General features: G+C 38.6%; 1 pseudogene; it reads right to left on the bottom strand.

Annotated features, from left to right (window-relative positions):
- Window positions 1-15,810: 15,810 nt before the first annotated feature.
- On the bottom strand, window positions 15,811-16,361 carry LOC101655918 (annotated as a pseudogene).
- Window positions 16,362-16,949: the final 588 nt, after the last annotated feature.

Genomic DNA, 16,949 nt, shown 5'->3' with positions numbered 1-16,949 from the left:
CCACTCACAGCCCACATACAATACGCCAAGCCTCTCACATAAGATGCAGGCCCTCTGAGTATGTCATTCCTTTATTCCACCCTGCTAGGCTACCCATCACCATCTGAAAAAAGCAAATCCCATCCTCTCTGCCTAGAGTTCCATTCTCTCAAGATAATTAACTAAAATCACAAGAATACAGGACTCGCAGCCATACTAGACACCAAAATCATTCCCCTAGCCTTAATATCAACCCTACAAGATCACAAGGTTGTAAAATAACATACCACCAAACATTGTCCCCAACTGCTCAAGAGACCTCTGTGCCAAGCAGTCCTGCCCCCCACCCCCAACAAGATGTCAGACCCAGTGGCTCTTTGTGCTGGCATGTTGTTGTTCTGTGTTCTAACACTCCTATAACCACCACCACACCCTTTTACAAAGTTGTGCAATATTCTTAAAATTTATCCTCAATCAGTAATTCCCCATTTGTGGGTATACACAAGAACAGGGGGAAATACACACACACACACACACACACACACACACACACACACACACTTTTACCTTTTTCCTTCCAAATTAGCTTGTTTACTTTCTAGTCCCTTGACACACGATCTACCCAGAAGTTAGCAACCACAATAGAGAATAAGTTCCTGGGCAAAGCTTAAAGCCCAAACAAATATGCATTAAAAACCCTCCTGCATCTTACTCTAGTATTGTTTTTTCCCCTTAGTATTCTTAAACTTTAGTCTCTTGCCCCTTCCTTTAACTTTACTTTCTTGAATCTAAAGATCTGAAGTTTGACTTCATAACACTATTAACCTATCCTTTAGTTTCACCTTCCTAATTGTGAAACCTACTGTCCTTCTCACCCTCATAAAACCAAAAGCTGACATTAATCTTACATCAAAAAAATCTTTTTGTCTATGAAATATTAGTGCCCATTCTCTTATTGCTGCAAAGCAGGGACTTTGGGGGCCTACAATGCCTCCCTTTAACCTCCCAAATAACACTACCCGATCCCTCCCATTTTTCATTTTGCTTACACTCTGCCCCCCCCAAAAAAAACACTTCCTCCCCCACTTTATGAATGCTCCCACTCCCCTAACACCTAATCTAATACTCTTTCCCAGATACTTAATAAAAACTGTCTATCACCTCCCCTCTGTACCACCAGAGTTAGCCACTCACACATAATACCACCTATACCCAACACCCCTAATAGTGACTACATGATATTAAGGAAATAACAGAAAATATTGGTACACATTAAAAAAGAGAGAAACAGAAACAAATAACTGAATACCTAAATGTAACCAGACCTAAATGTAATGCCTGAAATCGAACTAGGCTATGAATTTCCCAGAAAAAGAATTTAAAAGAATGATGATAACACTTGTGCAACAGCTGAAGGAAGAGTTTGAGAGAAGAACAGAAGCAATAGAAAAGCTAGTAACCCCGCTAGAAAAACTCCAAACTGAAACACAAAAATCAAACACTACAATATCAGGATAAAACAGCACTATAAAGGAACAGAACAAGACTATAAAAGAACAGAGAAACAGAATTGAAGAGATGGGAAGCTGAATTAGTGAGTGTGTTAGTCTGGGTACTTTAAAGAAACAAATCCACAGAAACTATGTATAAGAGAGAGTTCTATATAACGGTAAATACACATCAATAAAACATCCCAACCCAGGGCTGCCCAAGCCCACAAGTCTAACATTAATCCATATGTCCAACACCAATCCACAAAGTTCTCCTCCATCTCACAAAACACACACTATGATGCCAATTGCAGGAGGAAAGCCGAATCAGTGAATGTGTAAGCACCTCAGCGCTGGCAGGGGTCTCCACATGGCTGCTCCAGCACCCAGGGCTGCATCCGGGTAGGTCCATGCAGCTTCTCCTCGGGGATGTCTTGCAGGAAGTGAGCCTTGCCAGCTGTAGCAGGGAACTGGCTAAGGCAACCTGTGGTTGGCTTACAAACTTTTATAGGTGGGGGAACATATTCACAGGATTATAGGATTAAGGTATAGCTGTTACTTAATTTTAATTGTGGAGCTAAAGAATTATGTAAAGGTGCCAGGTTGGCAAGGGGTGGATTGAGTTAGTTAGTTTATTGTGCCATCCTGGCCAATAAACACATGTGGGGTTAATTGAAGGGTGGAGGGATAAATGGCTCTGTGAGGCTCACCTTTCGAGTTCTCGGGTCTCTTGCTTTCTGATGGTCAGACCAGGGTACAGCTGCCTTAGCCAGTTCCCTGCTTTAGTTGGCTTTGTTCTTGCAGCATCCCCATCCCTTCCTCCATAGCATGCTCAAGTACCCCCGTATAGCCGATATTTAAAGTTGCACGTTAAGGTAAGGAAAGGACCATTCTTAAGAGGTACAGTATGAAACAGCACAGTACCGTGCAAAGCCATTTCACTGAGAGACACAGCCACTACAGTAGAAGAGGCTTGTCAATAGGAAAAAGGGGTTGGCCAGAGACATCCATAAATGCCAGGTTTTGTCACTTGCCCTGGGGGTATTACAGATTGTTTGTGGATCCTAACTAGCAAATCCTGACTCTTGGTGAACCATGTTGCTTTCAGTTAGAGTGATGTCTCTTCCTGCTTATGTTAGACAGAAACACAGTCACACTTAGAATTTAAGACCAGTTCCAGCAAGTACTGGGTGCAAGGAAGAAAAGCTCAAGCTGAGCATATAATAATATAAACAATGCTCTTCTCTAACATACATGGAAAATTCTTAAGAACAGATCACACACTAGGCCACAAATCATGCCTCAACAAATTTTTAAAAATTTGGGATCCTACAATCAATCTTCTCAGACCACAAAGCTATAAAATTGGAAATCAACAATAAAATGAGGAAAAACATAAAGACAAACACATGGAGGTTTAACAACATAATACTATAAAACAATTGGGCAATAAAGCAAATACAGGAAGAAGTTAAAAAATTCCTTGACAAATGAAATTGACAACATAACATATCAAAACCTTTGGGACACAGCAAAAGCAGTAACCAGAGGCCAATTTATAGCTATCAATACCCACATTCCAAAGTAGGAGAAATTTAAAATCAACACCCTAACAAAACACCTCCAAGACCTAGAACAAGTACAAGACAATCCCTCTAATAAGGGAAGGAAAAAGATGATAAGGATCAACAAAGCAGAAATAAACAATACAGAAAAAAAAGGACAAAATCAACAAGACAAGAAGCTGGTTCTTTGAAAAGATTAGCAAAATAGATCACTGGTAAATTTAACAAAGGAAAAGAAAAGATGCAAATACCTAGAATAAGAGATGAAAATGGTGAAATTTCAACAGATTCAAGTAAAATAAAAAGAATAATAACACACTACCATGAAAAACTATACTCAAACAAATTCAACTACCTAGAACAGTGGTTCTCAACCTTCCTAATGTCGCGACCAGAACCAGATGGTTTCACAGGGGAATGTTACCAAATATTCAAAGATCTGACACCAATATTACACAAACTCTTCCAGAACATAGAAAAAGACAACACATTTCCAAACTCATTCTATGAAGTCAGCATAACACCAATACCCAAACCAGGCAAAGACCCCACAAATATTGAAAATTATAGACCAATATCCCTCATGCTAAAATCCTCAACAAAATCCTGGCCAATAGAATACAGCAGCATATTAAAAAATATCACTATGTCCAAGTAGGATTCATTCCAGGTATTCATGAATGGTTCAATATTCAAAAAACAATCAATGTAATCAATCACATAAATAATGCAAGAAATAAAAAACACATGATGATATCAATAGATGCAGAAAAGGCATTTGACAATATTTAACACCCATTTCTGTTCAAAACACTCAACAAAATAGGAATAGATGGGAAATTTCTCAACATAATTAAAGCCATATATGAGAAACCAACAGCCTGCTCAATAGGGAGAAGCTAGAAATATTCCAACTGAAACCAGGGACCAGGCAAGGATGTCCCCTATCACCACTCTTATTAGACTATCAAGGATAGACTATCAAGTATAATGGAGGAGGCACATACAGCAGAAGACAAGATAGATAATTGAGACATGCTGAAATCACATTACTTATGCACATCAAAAGACTTTATCAGGAGAGTGAAACAAGAGCCCACAGATTGGAGAAAATTTTTTACCAACAACACATTGGACAAAGGGCTCATTACCAAAATATACAGAAGTCTACAACAGCTCAATACGAAAATAACAAGACACCCAATTAGGAAATGGGGAAAAGTTATGAACAGACAGTTCCCTAAAAACAAAGTACAAATAGCCCACAAACATGAAAAAAATATCATGATCTCTAGCATCAGGGAGATGCAAATTAAAACCACAATGAGATACCACTTTACACCTAAAATGCTAGCCCAAATAAAAAACAAAAAAATAAAATAAAATTCTGGATAGATCATAGAGAGATTGGAACTCGTGTACACTGCTGGTGGACTTGTAAATACACACAGCCACTGTGGAAAACGATATGGTGTTTCTTAAAGCAACGGGAAATTGAAATTCCATATGATCCAGCAATACCCTAAAGAAATAAGAGACACAACACAAGTGGAGGTGTGTTCTCCCATGTTCATACAGCACAGTTCACAATAGTAATAAACTGGAAGCAGCCCAAATACCCAAAAGTGGAAGAATGGATAAAGAAACTGTGGTATAGACACACAATGGAATACTACGCGCATCCCTGAAAAAGGAGTGATGAAAGCATGTAACACCGCATGATATGGAAGGACCTGGAAACCATTATGATGAGTGAAGTAAGTCAATCACAAAAAAGGCAAGTATTATGAGTCCACTACTATAAGAAACATCAATTAAACAAATCTTAGGAACCAACTCCTGAATAAAAAGAGAAGGCTACCTACTGGCCTTGAACCATACATCATCTCCCTTTTGTCAACTTCACAAGAGCCAATGTGAAGCAGAAGACCCACATTGCCTTGGGTCACTCCTTCAAGAGGAGGGGAATTGGGAGATGACCATCAAAGTAGTGTCTGGGGTCTTAAAGGCTTGTATTCAAACAAGCAGCCATCTAAGCAAGGAGTCAACTAAGTCCACACAGAAGAAGTATACCAGCTTGTGTGATCCAAAGATGACAATTACAAAATTCGAATATGGCATTACAGCCAATTTGTAGAAGGCTATGGGGGACAGTGGGAGCCCCAAACCCATCTGCCGAGTATCTAGTGAGACTGAGCTGCTGGCTGAACCCCTCTGGCCACAAGCAAGAATATCAAACAGCCATCAGGCAGAGACCACTGTAATCTTGATTATGCTGGATCAAACTTGATACTTGGTCAGCTGACCTACCTATAGACCCGACCTGAGTTTGTTCTTGGTGCAAGTGTCTCTTACTTGTTCCATGACAGAAATGTCCTCCCTGGTTTTTTGAATGTTGACAGAGGTTTCTTCTTTCTTAATCATTATCTGTATTTTTGTCTTTATGTTATTATTATTATTATTTTATTCTTACTACCTTATTTTGAATTTGTTTTTCATTGTTTCTGTTGGGTTTCCCAGTTTGTTAAGTACAGGAGGAGTGGATGCAGTGATAATAATTGATACAAGGGTTTAAAGGGGATGTACGGGTGGGAGTGGGAGATAGGGAGGGAAAGAGGATTTAGGGAGTAACAATGAAGGCAGGAGGTGGGAGGGAGCATTAAAACTGATTGTGATTGCAATTTAAAAGGCAATTTAACCATGGGGATGTGTGTGTTCTAAAATTGATTTGTACAATATGTAAATAATGTGCCAATAAAACTGTTGGGGGAAAAAAAAAGAAAAAGAGATACAGTCTCAGAAACCCACAGGAGCAGTTCTACCCTGTCCTATAGGGTCACTATGAGTCGGAATTGATTCATTGACAAGAATGGTTTATTGAAACTTCTATAAAAACCTTTGAACCCTCTTGCTGCCAGTCATACTCCACTTTCCCTCTATTTCTTGGCTATTCTCTTTTATTGATCTACTTTTAAATATTGATGCCAATAGCATGCTGTTTTCTTTATTGTAGCTTTAAAATAAGGCTTAAAATCAGGCAGCGTGGCTTTCCAAATTTGTTTTAATGTTGTTCTTTCACAAACATGTTTCCCATGTTTGGCCACAAGAAAGCCAGTTCCAAACAGAAGCAGTCCCATGCAGCATGATTACACACACAGAGACACACAAATCTTGCCTCAGAAATAGACACACCCAACTGATAGCCACTCTTTCAAATCAAGTATTAACTAACATTCACACACTCTCAATGACCCAGGCCTCAGCCAGGTGTGGTCACACAGGTACACATCCACTCTTAGAACCATAGATACACAGTACAGCTTACAAGCTCATCCGCAAGCCCGTTTGGTTACTCACAATCTGCGATATACACAGTGGTCCCCAGACATATACCACTAAAACATACACACAATCTCCTTGACTCACCCATGATTCTCTGACGTTATCTAGTCCCACAATAACAGTCACACCTTCATATATTTTCCAGAAGAGGTAGGTCCAGGGGAGGAGTCTCAAGCTGAGTTTTTCTTCCCTAACCTTACAAAGAACAGCTGGTCCTGTTGTTTTGTTAGGAGTGGTCAAGTTCGTTCTGACTCATATCTCCTCTATGTACAATAGAACAAAACACTACTCCGTCCTGTGCCACCCTCATAATTTTTCTCATGTTTGGTCCCTGGTTGCAGCCACTGTCTCGGTCTATTCTGTGGAGGGCCCGCTCATTTTTGTTGCCCCTCTACTTTACCAAGCCAGTCCTATAGCCAGGCTCAAGTCACCTCAAGTGCCATATCCTGATATGCTATTGGCTGGAACCTCTTGATTGGTAAAGCAGGCAGGGAAGAGCTATGGGGCCCTTCTGTTGGCCCACATCAAAGCATCTGCCAGTTACTCCTAAAATCTGCCCATAATATCAAGGTTACTCCTGTAAGATGATCAAGGATCCTGATTTGCCTTTAACATCAGTCTTTCAGTGTTAAAACCAACTGGGAAAGTCCTAGGCAATCCTACATGAGTTGGACAAGGCCTCACTGAGGTGTTTGTTCTGGGTATGGTCAATGGAAGAGGGCATGTCCATTGGAAGTAGTTATTTTCAATAGTTTGAAATCTATACCCACGGTGAAAAACAGCCAGCACAAACTAAGAGTAATAATAAACAAATACCTTAAGCAGCAAGGGTGTCTTTGGCTCACACCACCCTTCACACACATGCATAGGCCTCCAGTCCCATATTCCCTTAACACTGGATTGTATATCTCCTGTAACAAAAGTCCCTTATTGTTATTAGGTGCCATTATGTTGCTACTGCCTCATAGTGAGCCCATGCAAAACAGAATGTAACACTGCCCAATCCTGACCTAACCATACACTTGTTATGTTTGAGCCCATTACTGCAGCCACTGACCAACCATGATGTCCTTCTCCAGGGACTAGTCTCTCCTAACAACCTGTTAAAACTTCCTAAGAGGAAGTCTCATCATCCTCACTTCTAAGGTTTATTCTGGCTGTACTTCTTCCAAGATAGATTGGTTTCTTCTTTTTTTGGAAGACAGCTACCTGGCCAACCTACTAAAAGAGATGAATATTTGTGCCCATTCCAAAGAAACGTGACCCAACAGAATGCAGAAATTATATAATAATCTTAATATCACATGGAAGTAAAATTATGCTGGAGCTAATTAAAACGCAGTTGCTGCAGGTCATCAATAGGGAGCTCCCAGAAATTCAAGCCAGATTCAGAAGACAATGTGGAACAAGGGATATAATAGCTGATGTTGGATGGATTTTGGCTGAAAGCAGAAAGTACTAAACAGGTGTTTACATGTGTTTTATTGACTATGCAAAGACATTCAACTGTGTGGATCATAACAAACAACTGATTACATTTCAGACTGGCAAAGAATTGAAGCATTTGAATTATGATGTGCGTAACGAATTTCAAAAGTACCGCAGGCTACAAGAACAAACAAATCTGTCTTGGAATAAGTACAGCCAGCATCCGCCTTAGAAGTGAAGATGATGAGACTATGTGTCATGTTTTTTGGACATGTTATGAGTCCCTGGAAAAGGACATTTTGCTTGGAAATTTAGATAATCAATGAAAAAGTGGAAAATCATCAAGGAGATGGATTGATATAATGGCTGCAACAATGGGCTTAAGCATACGAAGTATTGTGAAGATGGCACAGGACCAGGCAGTGTTTCATTCTGGTGAACATGCGGTCATTATGAACTGGAAGTGAAGTATGGCACCTAACAACAAAATAGCAATAAAAATATAGCAAGCGTGCCAATACTAATTTCTGATAAAATAGGCTTTAAGGTAAAATGCAGAAACAAGGAAGGGCATTTTATAATGATTAATGGGTCCATTGCAGAAAACAACATAACTATAATAAGGATCTATGCACCTTTAGAGAGAAACAGGCAATTCTACAATAGTAGGGGATTTAACTACACCACTTTCGATGAAGTATAACAGAACTAGAAAGAAACTCAACAAAGACACAGGAGAACTGAACAATATAATCAGCCAAATTAATCTCATAGACATATGTGTAACACTCCATCCAACATCATCACAATGTATATTCTTTTTCATTGCACATTGAACATTCCCCAGAATAGAACACAATAGAAAGATAAAGGGGAAAAACTCAAATACTGGGAAATTAAATAACATTAAATTAAATTAAAAATTAAAGTACTAGGTAAAAGAAGAAATGGGAGGAAAATTTTAAATTCCTTTAATTAAACAACTATGAAAACACATGTCAAACCCTTTTTGACACAGCAAAAGCAGTATCTAGAGGGCAATTTAAATCAATAAACACATACATCAAAAAAGAAAGAACATAAATCAATACCTTAACCTAATATATTCAACAATTAGGGGAAAAGCAGCAAAATAAGCTTACAGCCACCAGAAGAAAAGAAACAAGGATTAGCTGAGAAAGGAATGAAATTTTAAAATAATGGAAAGAACCAACAAGACAAGATGTTGATTTTTTGAAAAGATTAACAAAACCAACAACTTATTGGAAAATCTAACAAAAGATAGAAGGAAAGATACAAATAACAAGAATGAGAAATGACGTCACAATAGAATCAACTGAAATAAAAGGATAACAGAATCCTATAAAGAATGAAGGACTGAGGTATGCCTGACCTAAGCAATGGTATTTTCTTTTTTCTTTTTAATCATTTTATCAGGGGCTCATACAACTCTTCTCACAATCCATACATACATCAATTGTGTAAAGCACATTTGTACATTCCCTCATCATTCTCAAAACATTTGCTCTCCACCTAAGCCCCTGGCATCAGCTAGCAATGGTATTTTCAACTGCTTATATGCATGTGGAAGCTGGACACTAAATAAGAATACCGAAGAAAAATTGATGCATTTGAATTATGGTGTTGACAAAGAATATTGAAAGCAACATGGACTGCCAAAAGAACAAACTAATCTGCCTTGTAAGAAGCACGGCCAGATGTTCTTTGGAAGCAAGGATGGCGAAACTTCATCTCACATGTTTTGGATATGTTATCAGGAGAGACCAGTTCCTGGAAAATGATATCATACTTGGTAAAGTAGAGGGGAAGCAAAAAGGTTGATAGATTAACACAGTGGCTGCAACAAAGGGCTCAAACATAAGAGCAATTTTAAGGATGGTGCAGGACAGGGCAGTGTTTCATTCTGTTGTATATAGTGTTCCTTGACTCACTGGCACCTAACAATAACATAGAGGACTGTTTTCCAATAAATTTGAAAACCTAGAAGAAATGGGGAAATTTTTCGAAGCACAATACCTCTCTAAACTAACACAAATGGAAATAGAAAATCTGAACAGACCCATAACAAAAAAAGAAATTGATAAGGTCTTTAAAACACTCCTGACAAAAAAGTCTAGGCTCATATGGCTACACTGGTGAATTCTACCAAACATTCAGAGAATACTTGACACAATTATATTCAAACTACTCTAGACCATAGAAATGGATGAAAAACTGCCAAATTCATTTTATATAGCAAGCATAATCCTTATACCAAAACTAGGCAGAGATATCACTGAATAAGATTATACACCAATATCTTTGATAATCATAGACACAAAAATTCCAAACAAAATTGCAGCCAATAGAATTCAACATTATATGAAAAAAAAAACACATCAAAACCAAATGGGATTTATACCAGGTGTGCAAGGGTGGTTCAACATTAGAAAAACAACTAGTGTACCTTTTCACACAAATAAGACAAAGGAAAAGAATCACATGATTATATTAATTGATACAGAAAAGGTATTTGACAAAATCCAACACCCATCCCTGACATTAACATTGAAAAAAAAAGAATAGAAGTGAAATTCCTCAACATAATAAAGGGCCTATTTAAAAAACCAACAGCTAGCATTACTTTCAAGGGAAAGAAACTGAAAACATCCCTTTTGAGATTGGGAACCAGTACAATCTTCATCACTACTCCAATTTAATATTGTGCTGGAAATCATAGCCTGAGCTATCAGGCAACAAAGGGAAATTAAGGCTTTAAAATTGGCAAAGTAGTAAAACTGTATTTGCAGGTGATATGACCCTACACATAGATAATCCCAAAGACTTGGCAAGAACATTGTTAGAACTAACTGAAAGATTCAGCAAAGTGGCAAGGTAAAAGATCAATATGAAAAAATTAGTTGCATTCCTTTATACTAATTGAAAAGGAAATCAGAAAAACAATATCATTTACAATAGCCACCCAAAGGGTGAAGTGGAAGTATATACCATGTTCACGGGTAGAAAATTTAACATTGTCAGTACTACCCAAAGTAATCTACAGACACAATACAATCCCGGTCCAGTTCCAGCATCATTCTTCAAATAGGAAAGCTCATCACCAACATTATATGGAAGGAAAGTAGGAGGTCTCTCACATCCAAAGTAAATACATCTGCTGCTGACCTTTGACAAAGGACTAAAGGACATTAAATGGGGGAAGAGAGAGCCTTTTTAACTAACAGTGCTGGCAAAATTAGATATCCATTTGCAGAAAAATGAAACAGGACTCATACCTCATCCATGTACAAAAACTAAGTGAAGATGGATCAGACAAATGTAAATCTCAGAGCTATGAATATCATCAAGAGAAAATAGGGAAAAACTTAAGGGCCTAAGACAGGGCACCAAATATAATGAGGAAAACACACACAGTAGAGAACAAAATATATGATTGGGGTCTCATATACATCAAAGGTTCACCAAAAGAATAAAAAGAGAAGCCACAGACTGGGAAAAATGGTTGGCAATGATCTATTAGACATCGGATTTAATCTTTAAAATTCATTACAAACTTCAATAACTCAACAAAAAATGGCAAACAATTCAATTGAGGCATGGGCAGAGGACACGAAGAGACACTTCACTAAAGACTTTAAGCCAATGATTCTCAACCTTCCTAATGTCGTGACCCTTCAATACAACTCATGTTGTGGTGACCCCCAACTATAAAATTATTTTCATTGTTATTTCATAACTGTAATTTTGCTACTGTTATGAATCGGGCGACCCCTGTGATAGGGTCGTGTGACCACCAAAGGGGTCGCGACCCACAGGTTTAGGTGGTCAACAAACATATGAAGAGATGCTTGCATTCAAGAGATGCAAATAAAAAATGCAATATCACTTTGCTCCAACAATAGCAAAGCTCAAAATCAGAAAACAAATGATTGTTGTTACGTGCAAGTCAATTCTGATTCATAGTGACCCTATGTACACCAGAATGAAATACTGTCTGATCTTGAACTCAAAACTGTTATGTTTGAGCCCATTGAGGCAGCCACTGTGTCAATACATCTTGTTGAGGGCCTTCCTCTTTTTTGCAGCCCCTCTACTTTACTAAGCATATAATTTTCCCGGAACTGGTCTCGCATGTCCAAAGAACCTGAGATGAAGTCTCACCATTCTTGTTTCTAAGGAGCATTCTGGTTGCACTACTTCCAAGACAAATTTGTTTGTCCTATTGGTAGTCCATGGTACTTTTAATATTCTTCACTAGCACTATAATTCAAATGCATTGAATTTTCTTCAGTCTTCCTTATTCAATGTCCAACTTACATGGTGAAAACACCAGGGGTTGGATCAGGCACATCTTAGTGCTCAAAGTAATATCCTTGCTGATATAAATTTGTTTGCTAAAAAAAAGCATATATACATATATATATACACACGCATAAACATATATATATCCTTGCTGTTAACACTCTAAAGAGGTTCTGTATAGATTTATCCAATACAATGTGTCATTTGATTTTTTGACTGCTGCTTCCATAAACATTGTTTGTGGATCAAGCAGGATGAAATCCTTGAAAACTTCATTTTTTTCTCCATTTATCATCATGTTTCCTATTGGTTCAATTGTGAGGATTTTGGTTTTCTTTATATTGAGTTGTAATCTATAATGAAAACTGCAATCCTTGATCTTCATCAGAAGTACTACAAGTTCTACAAACAGAGACATCACTAAATAAGATTATACACCAATATATTTGATAATCATAGACACAAAAATTCTAAACACAATTGCTTAGAATTTTCAGCAACAAGGTTGTCATCTGCATATTTTAGGTTATTAATAAGCCTTCTTCCAATCTTGATATGACATTTTTCCTTATATAATCCAGTTTCTCTGATTATTTGCTCAGCAGACTGAGTAAGTATGGTGAGTGAATACAACCATAACACACACCTTTCTTGGTTTTAAACCATGCAGTACTACTTTTTCTGTTCAAATGCCACTTGATCCATGCCCAGGTTCCGCATGAGCACAATGTAGTATTCTGGAATACCCATTTTTCTTAAGGCTATCCATATTGTTTTTTTCTTTTTTAAGACAAAAGGTGTTTATTTAGGAAGCCAGGCTAATGAAGCATTCAATAGCAACAGACACGGTGAAGGTCCTTTCAGTTTACAAATAAGTTATACTGCTTTTCTAACAATACTAGTTAATTATATATGTTGGCAGGCTATATATAGTTTAAGGTTCCATATTTTCCTATAGTCTATGCAGTCAAATGCCTTTGCACAGTTAATAAAACAAGTAAACATCTTTGTTATTTTCTGCTTTCAACCAAAATCCACCTGACATCAGTTATGATATACCTTGTTCCACATCCTCTTCTGAACCTGACCTACATTTCTGACAGCTGTCAATGTACTACTACAAACATTGTTGGGTGTTCATCAACAAAATTTTACTTGTGTGTGATATTAATGATAGTTTCTGTTATTTAAACTTTCTGTTGGGTCATCTTTCTTTGAAATAGGTTCAAATTTAGTTATCTCCAAGACAGTTGCCATAGACGAGTGAGCGCTTCCAGTGCTTGATCAGGTTGTTGAAACATTTCATTTGGTATTCACTTAATTCCTGGAGCCTTGTTTCTGGCTAATGCCTTCAGCGCAGTTTGGACTTCTACCTTCAGTATCATTGGTTCTTGATCTCTTGAAATGGTTGAATGTTGACTAGTTCTTTTTGTTACAGTGACTCTATTTTTAAAAAATCATTTTATTAGGGGTTCTTAGGGCTTTTATCACAATCTATACATCCATCCATTGTGTCAAGCACATTTGTACATATATTGCCATCATCATTTTCAAAACATTTTCTTTCTACTTGAGCCTTTGGTATCAGCTCATTTTATTACTCTATTCTTTCCATCTTTAAAAAAATGTTTCCTGCATCATTCAATAAAATATTGCAATATTGCAACTCAAGGCTTAAGTTTTTTGAGTTCTTTCAGTTTCAGATATGCTGAGCGTGTTCTTCCCTTTTGGTTTACCATTTCTAGGTCTTTGCACACTTTCATACTTTACTACCTTGAGCTACCCTTTGGAATTTTCTGTTCAGTTATTTGACTTCATAATTTCTTCCATTTGCCTTAGCGACTCTAAGAGCACGTTCAGTTTCTTCTGACTCCCACCTGGGATCTTTTCTTTCTTCTCCTGTCTTTTTAATAACCTTTTGATTTCTCCATGAATGATGTTCTTGATGTCCTCCGCCAGCTCATCAGGTCTTCTGTCATTAGTGTTCAATGAGTCAAATCTGTTCTTGAGATGTGCTTAAAATTCAAGTGAGATAGACTCTAGGTCATATTCTGGTTCTTGTGGACTTGTTTTCAGTTTCTGCAGTTTTAACCTGAAATTACATATGAGCAATTGATCTATTCCAGTCAGACATTGGCCTAGTTTTAGCTGCTGCTATTGAGCTTCCCCATTGTGTGGCTAATTTGATTTCTGTGTACTCCATCTGGGGAAGTCCATGTTTATGGTCACCTTTTGTGTTGTTGAATTCTATAATGACAAATCCAGTTTCATTTCTATCAGCAAGATCATATTTTCCAACTATTGTTCCTTCCTGTGTCCAACCTTTGCACTCCAATACTTATCAATGCATCTTAATTGTATGCTTGATCAATTTCAGACTGAAGATATTGACAAAATTCAATTTGTGCATCAGTAGATTTAGTGATTCGTGTATAAATGTAACAGTCTTTTTGTGTGTAAGTATTTTTGGAGTTTATTTTTCTTTTCTTAATTGCTTCATTAGGGGCTCATACAACTCTATCACAATCCATACATACATCAGTTGTGTAAAGCACATTTGTACATTCATTGCCCTCATCATTCTCAAAACATTTCTTCTCCACTTAAGCCGCTGGCATTAGGTCCTCATTTTTCCCCTCCCTCTCCGCTCCCCACGAGCCCAATAATTTATAATTATTTTTTCATATCTTGCCCTGTCCGACGTCTCCCTTCACCCACTTTTCTGTTGTCCGTCCCCCAGGGAGATCACATATAGTTCCTTGTAATCGGTTCCCTCTTTCCAACCCACTCTCCCTCCACCCTCCCAGTATCGCCACTCACACCACTGGTCCTGAAGGGATCATCCGCCCTAGATTCTCTGCGTTTCCTGTTCCTGTCTGTACCAGTGTACATCCTCTGGTCTAGCCAGACTTACAAGGTAGAATTCGGATCATGATAGTGGGGCCGGGGAGGAAGCATTTAGGAACCAGAGGAAAGTTGTATTTTTCATCGTTGCACCCTGACTGGCTCATCTCCTCCCCGAGACCCCTCTGCAAGGGGATCTCCAGTGGCCTACTAATGGGCTTTGGGTCTCCACTCCGCACTCCCCCCATCATTCACTATGGTAAGATTTTTTGTTCTGATGATGCCTCATATCTGATCCCTGACACCTCGTGATTGCACAGGCTGGTGTGCTTCTTCCATGTGGGCTTCGTTGCTTCTGAGCTTGATGGCCGCTTGATTACCTTCATAAAACTCTTATTGACTAGATTTTTTGGTATGTGGATAGATATCCCATCAGACAGCATTGTACTTCTAGATCTTGAAATGTCATTTTTGACACTGACTGCAACAACATGCCTCCTGAATCTATTCCCAGTCAAATATGGTTTTCTGATTCAAATGGCCGATTCCAATTTATTTCAGCTCACGAACTCCTAGGATATCGATCTTTGTGTGTCCCATTTCATTTTTGACCACTTCCGATTTTCTTAGATTCATATATCATATAGCCCACATTCTGATTACTACTAGATGTTTGCAGCTGTTTCCTTTCATTTTGAGTCGTGTCCCACCAGATAATGAAGGTCCTTAAGGCTTTCCTGCAGTGGGCTTTACTCCAGTCACGTCTTTGGTCAATTCTACTTTGAGAAGGTAGCTCTTTCTTATTTTCTTTCTTTCGAAGGACTAAGTCATTATTGGGCTCAGACCAGGCGTCCATTGTCTTTAGAACCTGTGTATTTGTTGATCTTTGTCTCCAAGTTCTTCTTAACCTGTTTGCGCAGCCTCATGAGCTGCTGCTGCTTCTTCCTGTAATGGAGTTTAGCCTTCCTCTTCTCCTCCAGGGTAGCTGTCACCGCCAGGTACTTACAGCCCATCTCTTGGGCTAAGCGGCCCAGATAGGCACACTTGTGCGTGGGTTTCAGCGGCACCACCTTGAGGTCAGCAGGGATCACCTTTTCTTATTGTAGGGGAGTAAGATCCTGTCAAACACCTTGAGCTGGTTCAGGGCAACATGCCTCGCAGTTTGCTAGAAGATGCGGCTATAGGCCTGTATGGCATTGGTGTTCATCCGCTTCCGGAGGAAGGCTAAGTACTTCAACTTGGTTCTGTGGAAGTTGCCTTAATTGTTGATGCTTTCACAGTGCACCACCACCACCTGGCGGCCCAGCAGCACTTGCTTGGCCACAATGACGGCCAGATGGCCCAGGAGATGGCCACGGCCATCAAGCACCAAGACCTGCCTCTCCGTCATCTTCAGCAGCTGCCTAGGAAAAAAGAAGGTAGCTCTTTCACAGTCATATTTTCAATGCCCTCTGACCTGAGTGGCTTATCTTCTGGCACTACATATAACAATAATGTTGCTATTCATGAGGTTTTCAGTGGCTAATTGCTCTGAAGTGGACAGCGTATTCCTTCTTCATAGTTTGTCCTCAGTCTGGAAGTTCTGCCAAAACCTGTTCACTTTGGGTGACCCTGCTGGTATTTGAAATAAAAGTGACATAGCTTCCAGTATAGTAGCAACACACAAGCCACTACAGTATGACACACTGACAGACAAGTGGTAGATACACTGCTGGTATGCCTGTAAAATGATGCAATCAGTTTAGAAAGCAGGCTGGCACTTCTTTAGAACGTTACAAATAAGGACTAAACGTTTTTGCTTAGGTCCATTGAGTGTATGTTAATGCTGGCAGGATATCTTGGAAAAGGATATCAATAATGGTTATACAACACAAAGAGTATATAATCAATGATACTGAGTTATATGTGTAGGAGTTGTTGCATTGGCAAATGATTTTTTTTTATTATCAATTTTTTTTCTTTTCTTTTTTAACATTTT

The sequence above is a fragment of the Echinops telfairi genome, unplaced genomic scaffold, assembly GCF_000313985.2.
Source record: "Echinops telfairi isolate 266 unplaced genomic scaffold, ASM31398v2 ScPeMD7_19;HRSCAF=73, whole genome shotgun sequence".
NCBI classification, from domain to species: domain Eukaryota; kingdom Metazoa; phylum Chordata; class Mammalia; order Afrosoricida; family Tenrecidae; genus Echinops; species Echinops telfairi.
This window is presented reverse-complemented; position numbering and strand designations above follow the sequence as displayed.